Raw genomic sequence first — 8,603 nt, 5'->3', positions numbered from 1 at the left:
CTTTTTAATGTTTTAAAATGTTTATTATACTTTTTTGAGAGAGCGAGAGAGAGACAGAGCGCGAGTAGGGGAGGGGCAGAGAGAGGGAGACGCAGAATCGGAAGCAGGCTCCAGGCTCTGAGCTGTCAGCACAGAGCCTGATGCGGGGCTTGAACCCACAAACTGTGAGATAATGACCTGAGCTGAAGTCAGACGCTTAACTGACTGAGCCACCCAGGTGCCCCTATAGTTGAATATTTAAAGCAAAAGCAATAGCAAGTAATGAGCTACGATTGTAGTCTTTCATTAACTCAATACCGCCTATAAAATGCCAGCGGTGCTATTTACTGGCTCTATTAAGAGGTCTGACCGCCAAACACCACCCCTAGGATGATGTTCATCGTCCTCATATGCTTCTCCATTGTAATGGCGCCATCTTTCCTGATGTGGAGCAAAGTCCACCAGTCCTGCCTGGTCCATTTCATCAGTCTCTTCCACTTCCTTCCTCTCAGGTAGGAGTTTTTCCAGCAGAGAGAGTTTATCAGGAGAGAGAAAAGCATTCTCAGGAAAGTGTACCTCAAATTCGATGATCAGGCGACCCTTTTCATATGGTCTACGATAAATTGGCACGCCTTTTGTCTAGCACACGCTTAACATCGCCGTACGTGACAATCTCACCTGGAATGAGAGGTGATGACAATGGTTCTGTTGTCCAGAGCAGATGTTGGCTTTTGAAAGCCACACAGTGCTTCAACCTGCTGGATGTCCACACACATGGAAAGATCCTCTCCTCCCCGAGGAAAAACAGCCTGGTCCTTCTGATCTAAAACAGTGATGACATCTCCTGGTTCCAGAACCAGTTCTTGGTCTCCTTCACCATGGAATGTTTATCTTCTGGTCATCTTCCATGCCTTTGTCAATACGAACTTCTAGAATCTTCTTTTCTCAAACTATCTCCCTTCCATTGCAGATTTTACATCGATCTTTAGGACCGATCCGTTCCCCATGGCCCTGGCACTCCATGCACACAGACTGAATTTGCTGAGTCATTCCAAGTCCTCCCCCATGAGTTCTTATTTGCACCCCAGTACCTCAGCAATTGGGACAACATTCTTCCACTCCTTTCTTAACACCTGGGCCTTCACATTTGTCGCAAATCTTTTGAAAAGCTAGTTTTCCTGTTGCACCATTATGTAAATCTGCTAAGGTTACAGAGAGCTAACCTCTCCTTTTCTCTGCATCCTTCGTCCTCCTCCAAAAAACCTATCAAAGGTGTCCACAGGGGAGCCAAAACCACCACCAGCTCCTCCCTCTTTAATTGCCTGTTCTCCTCCTTTGTCATATAATTCCCTTTCCTTTGCATCAGAGAGCACTCCGTAAGCTTGAGAAATCTGTTTAAACTTCTCTCCTTCATTTGGGTTCTTATCAAGGTGGTACTTCAAAGCCGGTTTCCTGTAAGCCTTTTCCATTTCTTCCTGGGTGGCATTGGGTTTGACTCCCAAAACATAATAAGTAGTTTCTATCTCTCACCATTTTCTATAGCTGGTGAGCGGGCCGAGGCCAGTGTGGGGGAGCAGAAAGGAGCACACGGCTGGGCACAGCTTGGGCGCCCACCGTTCCTCCACTTCTCACCGAGCATTCTGGAAAGCTCCCTAAAGATTTTATTTTCAAGTAATCTCTACACCCAATGCGGGGCTTTAACTCACAACCCCAAGATCAAGAGTTGAATGCTCCTCCAACTGAGCCAGCTGGGTGCCCTTGAAGAACAAGCCTTGTTAAAATGCCTACACCACCCAAAGCAATCTATACATTTAATGTAATCCCTATCAAAATACCAATAGCATTTTTCACAGAACTAGAACAAACAATCCTAAACTTTGTATGGAAACACAAAAGACCCCAAAAACAGCCTTGAAAAAGAAAACAAAAGCTGGAGGCATCACAATTCCGAGCTTCAAGTTATATTATGAAGCTACAGTAACCAAAACAGTATGGTACCGACACAAAAATAGACATACAGATCAATGGAGTAAAACATAAAACCCAGAAATAAACCCATGTTTATATGGTCAATTAAGCTTCAACAAAGGAGGCAAGAATATACAATGGGAAAAAGTCTCTTCAACAAACGGATGTCGGGAAAACTGGACAGCCACGTGCAAAAGAATGAAGCTGGACCACTTTCTTTCACAATACATAAAACTCAAAATGGATTAAAGACCTAAATGTGAGACCTGAAACCATAAAAATCCTAGAAGAGAACACAGGCAATGATTTTCTAACACTGGCCATAATATTTTTCTAGATACGTCTCCTGAGGCAAGGGAAACAAAAGCAAAAATAAACTATTGGGACTAGATCAAAATAAAATGTGTCTGCACAGCAAAGGAAACAATGAAACTAAACGGTAACCTACTGAATGGGAGAAGATATTTGCAAATTACATATCCTATAAAGGGTTAGTATTCAAAATCTATAAAGAACTTATAAAACTCTGGGAATGCAAGCTGGTGCAGCCACTCTGGAAAAACAGTATGGAGGTTCCTCAAAAAACTACAAATGGAACGACCCTACGACCCAGCAATGGCACTACTAGGCATTTATCCACAGGTATGCTCTTTCGAAGGGACACATGCACCCCCGTGTTTATAGCAGCACTATCCACAATAGACAAAGTACGGAAAGAGCCCAAAAGTCCATCGATGGATGAATGGCTAAAGAAGATGTGGTATATACATACGATGGAGTATTACTCGGCAATCAAAAAGAAGGAAATCTTGCCATTTGCAACTACGTGAATGGAACTGGAGGGTATTATGCTAAGCGAACTTAGTCAGAGAAAGACAAAAATCATAGGACTTCACTCATATGAGGACTTTGACACAAAACAGATGAACCTAAGGGAAGGGAAACAAAATTCATAAAAAAACAGAGAGGGGGACAAAAGAGAAGAGGCTCATAAATATGGGGAACAAACTGAAGGTTACTGGAGGGGTTGTGGGAGGGGGGATGGGCTAAATGGGGAAGGGGCACTAAGGAATCTACTCCCGAAATCATTGTGGCACTATATGCTAACTAATTTGGATGTAAATTTTTAAAAAATAATAAATAAATAAATAAATAAATATTAAATTAAATTAAATTAAAAAAAGAAAAGAAAAGAACTTCTAAAACTCAATCCTCAAAAAACAAATAATCTAATTTTAAAATGGGCAGAAGACCATGAACAGACATTTCTCCAAATAAGACATCCAGATGGCCAACAGACGCAAGAACAGATACTCCACATCACTCATCATCAGGCAAATGCAAATCAAAACCACACTGAGCTATCACCTCACACCTGTCAGAAGGGCTAAAGTCAACAACAAAAGAAACAACAGGTGTTGACAAGGATGTGGAGAAAGGGGAGGCCTCCAGAGGGGAGTGGGTGGGAGATGGGGGAAGTAGGGGGTGGGGATTAAAGAGTATTCTTGCCATGATTAATAATAATAATGATGATGATGATTTTAAAAAGAAAAAACTAAAGCACTTACCATGTGTTTAAACAAAAAAAAATGGAGGGGCGCCTGGGTGGCTCAGTCGGTTAAGCGTCGACTTCGGCTCAGGTCACGATCTCGCGGTCCGTGAGTTCGAGCCCCGCGTCCGGCTCTGTGCTGACAGCTCAGAGCCTGGAGCCTGTTTCAGATTCTGTGTCTCCCTCTCTCTCTGACCCTCCCCCGTTCATGCTCTGTCTCTCTCTGTCTCAAAAATAAATAAACGTTAAAAAAAATTAAAAAAAAAAATGGAAGCAAAAATTTAAAAATCCAGACCCAAAATAAACTAGAACAGAAGACCAAAGCCAGGAGGGTGTTCGAAACCATGTAGGTAAGCCATGGAGTCCATAGTTACTAAAGATGAGCTAATTCTTACTCATCTATAGCAGCTCCTGATAAGGCCCACCCCCAATTTGTCATTATATTCAGAACGAAATACATCCCTATTTGAAATGCCACCTTGGTTCTATCCTTTTTTTTCCCTTTCCTTTTCTTTTAATATGGATACTCTACTTGCAAATATTTCTTGGCTTTTTCTTCCCTTTTTTTCCCCCCTTGGCTCTTTTTTTAAAAAAAAAATTTTTTTAATGTTTATTTATCTTTGAGAGAGAGTGAGACAGAGACAGAGCGTGAGTGGGGGAAGGGCAGAGAGCAAGGGGAACACAGAATGTGAAGCAGGATCCAGACTCTGAGCGGTCAGCACAGAGCCCGACGTGGGGCTCGAGCGCATAAAGTGTGAGATCATGACTTGAGCTGAAGTCAGGTGCTCAAGCACTGAGCCACCCAGGTGCCCCTCCCTTGGCTCTTTATTCCGGCCCACTGATCTGTCCCTGTGGTACCGCCCCATTTTAACGTTCGTAGTTCCATAAGACAGTCCAGTAAGCAATAGGGCAAGTTCCGCTTTGTAACTATTCTCAATTTAACCTTGAATTTTCCTCCCACACTTATTTTCCCAGGTGTATCCACCTATTCTAGATAGATTAGAGCCCCTGGGGTGACCCTTGACCTTCAAGGCTTAGGGCATGGTGATGCTGGGCTCCCAGGCAGGTCTGTCTCTGACCAGCAGGAATCTCCAGGCTAATCTGAGTGACAATAACCAACCCCCAACCTTGAAGCAAGGTGTCCTTAAGATTCCCATTTATCGCCAGACTCACATTCCGGAATAGTAAAGGGTGTCCTTTTCCAACGGATGAGCCCCTGCTGCTCCCCCAGGGGTGATTGATTTGCCCAGAGCACCTAAACCATGCCTGTTTCTAGGAAGGGAATAAACCTATTTCTTCCCTAGACTAGAAACCCCCATACTGGGCACAGGCGTGTCAAGGAGAACCATGGCGTTGAGTTTCCCGATGCGGTGTTAGCTCTTGGGTTGGTTTGGTGTTTTTGTTTTGTTGTGTTTTGTTTTACTTTTCTTTTTTTTACGTTTATTTATTTGAGACAGAGAGAGACATCAAGCCGGGAAGGGGCAGAGAGAGAGAGGGAGAGAGAGAATCCCAAGCAGGTATGACCTGCTGACGGTGAGAAGCCCGATGCGGGGCTCCAACTCACAAACTGAGCCAAAATGAGGCGTCAGATGCTCAACGGACTGAGCCACCCAGACGCCCCTGTTTTCCTTCTTGACGCTGTCTGCAAGATGCTGGGCTTTAGAGAATAAATATCCCCAGACTCCAAGTCGCCAACGTCATGTTGACTGTAAAGGAAACCGTTTCACAGAGCAGAGGCAGGATGGGTCAGGGCGATTCCCGGGAGGGTCATTTCAGGGGCCTCTGCCACGCTCCCCTGCCCTGACCACTGGACGCTGTTCCACCTGACCAGACGGACAGGCGGTCTTCTCCATATTGTCACATTTTGCTTGTATTTACATCTGTGTTTGTCTTAGGTGCCTGCGGAGAGGTAGACTGTCTCTGGGAAGTAGAACGCCAGAGTCAGGGGTCCTCCGAGAGCTGCCAGCGCGGGTCCCCGTGTCAACGGAACATTCCTCACTGCCGTGTTCATAAAGAAATGGCTGGTGTTAAATGGTGAGCTTTGGGAACAATCTGGGAGAAACTACTGCTATATTTCTGCTTTGAGGGCAAGTGTTACAGAAACAGCCTGTCCGCTTTACCCCACAAACTGTCGTACTTGGCCCGAATAGTAGGGAGCAGGGAGACGTGATCATTCGCCACAGTCTGTCCTTCAGCCAAGCTGTCCACATCCTGGTGCCGTTGGGTTACGTTTCAGAAGAGCGAGGGGCTTCAGAAACCCGTTTGTGACATTTGCTGTGTTAGATTTTGTTTGAGCGGCGCCCGGGTGGCTCAGTTGGTTCAGTGTCAGACCCTTGATTTCGGCTCGGGTCATGATCTCACAGCTGGTGGGATCGAGCCCCACGTCAGGCTCTGCGTTGGGAGCAGGGAGCCTGCTTGGGATTCTCTTTCTCTGCCCCTCCCTGACTCACACACACATGCACGCTCTCTCTCTGTCTCTCCAGGTAAAATAAACAAACATTTAAAAAAATAAGATTTTGGGGGCGCCCGGGTGTCTCAGTCGGTTAAGTGTCAGACCCTTGATTTCAGCTCAGGTCATGATCTCACGGTTTGTGAGTTCGAGCCCCACGTCGGGCTCTGTGCTGACGGCTCAGAACTTGGAGCCTGCTTTGGATTCTGTCTCCCTCTCTCTCTCTCTCTCTCTGCCCCTCCCCCACTCACACTCTGTCTCTCTCTCTCTCTCAAAATATAAATAAACATTAAAAAAAATTTTTTTACGTAAGATTTTGTTTTGAAATGTTTTTATCGTTCTTTCTGGCTCTACGTACTCACTGCAGAAAATTTAGAAAATACAGAGAAGTATAAAGAATTAAAATCACCCATACTTCTCCATTCAAAGTTACCGCTGTTAACATTTTAGTGAATTTTCTCCAGCCTGTTTTTTATATATAACTGAAATCTTCCGGTATGTACACATTTATTTCCTGACTCCCACTTACTGTATCATTAAAACAGTCCGCGAAGACCATTTTAATAACTACGTAAAGTTTTTTGGGTTTTGGGGGGCGTTTTTTGTTTCAGTAAAGTTACGTTCTATGCACCTGTAATAACTTGCTAAACCGTCCTTTTGCTGCAGTACATCAAAGTTCTTTCTAGCTCTCATTTTTATAAATGTAGCAGGGTCTTTTTTTTTTTAATGTTTATTTATTTCTTGGGGGGGGGAGGGGCAGAGAGAGAGGGAGAGAGAAAATCCCAAGCGGCTCCGCGCTATCAGCACAGAGCCTGACGTGGGGCTCGATCCTAAGAACCAAGAGATCATGACCTGAGCTGAAATGGAGTTGGATGCTCAGCTCACTGAGCCACCCAGGCGTCCTGAAATGCAACTATATCGTGGGGGGGGGGGGGGGGGGGGGGAGGACGGTGAAGAAAAAATGTAGCTCTTTCATTTTTTCTGGTCTCCCCGTGTCCTATTCTCTGGCTGGCATGGGGAAAAATGTGACCTTTCAATTATTAGTCCTATCCAATAATCCTCATCTGTGAGGCTCAGTCTAAGAAAAGGTGGCCAGGCGTCCACCCCCCCATCTGGGGGCAATACAGGGGCTGGGGGAGTCAGACGCAGGGCCCCCCACCTGGGATAGTTACAGGGCTGGGTGTAAGGCGGCCTCCTCCCGGGACTCCAAGCAGGAAGAGGGGCAAAGCCCTCTCCATCATGGGTGCTCTGAGTTGCTGACTTATCTGCCTGGGCTCTCTTCCCCCATTGCTTTCATTTTCCTGTTTTTCCCAGGGCCCAACACAGGCAGACTCCCCCCTGCCGTCCCGCCATCTAGAGCAGGAAGCCTCCGGCCTGCCTTCCAGAGCTGGAAGGATTATCTCCTCCGCTAAGGGAGGACCCCACAGGCTGAGTCTTCCGAGCCTGGCTGTTGAAATGCTGAAGCAGGGGGTTGCGGGGGTGCCCGGGATCAAAAGAAAATAGTTTAGAAGATCTTTTCTTTAAAGACAGACTCCTGTTTTGCAAGGCTCATGTCTTGCTGTGTAATTCTATTCTGAATGTCAGGAGCTGGGTAGTAATCCCTTCCTTCTCTCTTCATTCTTTCTGTAATTTTGCATTTCGCTGAAATGAATGCCATCGGTTGTAAGATGCACTGTTATTTTAGGTACTCCCGAGAAAGAAAAACAAGCTTCCAATTAAGTTACGGACGATGCTTTCTTATAATTTAGAATTTGGGTTTCTACTTCTTGAAAAAGCGCGTGTTAGACTTACGTAGACATGCATTTTTATCATATATCGCTCTCGTGCGTAGGTCAAAGGGAGAATAGAAGGGGAGTAAATTGGCAAGTGCTCCTAAAACTTCTTTACAGAAGAGACTGATGCAGAGGGTCCTCTGGAATCCCTTTTCAACTCAAAGTTGTCTGCGCATGAAGAGTGTTGTTGACACAGGATCTCTTAATGCAGAGATTAAGTAAGAGATCTGCCAGAGCCTCTGGAATGTTCTTCCACACTGCTGACATCCATCCTGCAAGTTTTTTTTTTTTTAACTTTATTTCTTTATTTCAAGAGAGAGAGAGAGCGAGAGCGAGAATGGGAGGGGCAGAGAGAGAGAGGGAGACAGAGAATCCCAAGCGGGCTCTGTGCTGTCACATGTTCTTGGAAAGACTCTAACACTTTCTGAGACCTTAATCCTCTTGATTTTATTAACGGTGCTGGAAAGAAAATCTTTGAATAGAAAACTTTGATTGCAATTCTGCTATTTCTTCAGAGAGATTCCTAGGAGAGGGTTTAGATATTTAACAGTGAGGCTATTTTTTTTTTTTTTTTTGTCGTGAATATACACCATCACTATTGGATCAGGCGTGAGGTGGACAGACACGGGTGCACACTCACTCGCACACACGCGCATACTGTGACGGCGGTGGAACACGAGTGCTCTCAGTAGACCAGAAATGATCAGGAACTCTTGAGAGACAGAAGGAGAATGAGGCTAGATTGAAGGAGGAAACCACAGCATAAACTACATGCAAGAGAAGACCGCTATAGAAGTCGAGAGCAGCTGAGAGGCTCCAGGCTCGGAAATGGCAGAGACAGGAAACAGAAGCCCAGGAACTACTCGAAGGTGGTTTGTTGCAGCCC

The 8,603-nt window shown here is 45.3% G+C and overlaps 1 pseudogene; it reads right to left on the bottom strand.

Moving 5' to 3' along the window:
- Nucleotides 1-300: 300 nt before the first annotated feature.
- Nucleotides 301-1,618, bottom strand: LOC125167477 (dnaJ homolog subfamily A member 1-like; annotated as a pseudogene).
- Between the last annotated feature and the right edge of the window lie 6,985 nt (nt 1,619-8,603).

The sequence above is a fragment of the Prionailurus viverrinus genome, chromosome B3, assembly GCF_022837055.1.
Source record: "Prionailurus viverrinus isolate Anna chromosome B3, UM_Priviv_1.0, whole genome shotgun sequence".
NCBI classification, from domain to species: Eukaryota; Metazoa; Chordata; class Mammalia; order Carnivora; family Felidae; genus Prionailurus; species Prionailurus viverrinus.
Note: the sequence above shows the minus strand (reverse complement) of the source record. Positions and strands in the feature narration are given on the sequence as shown.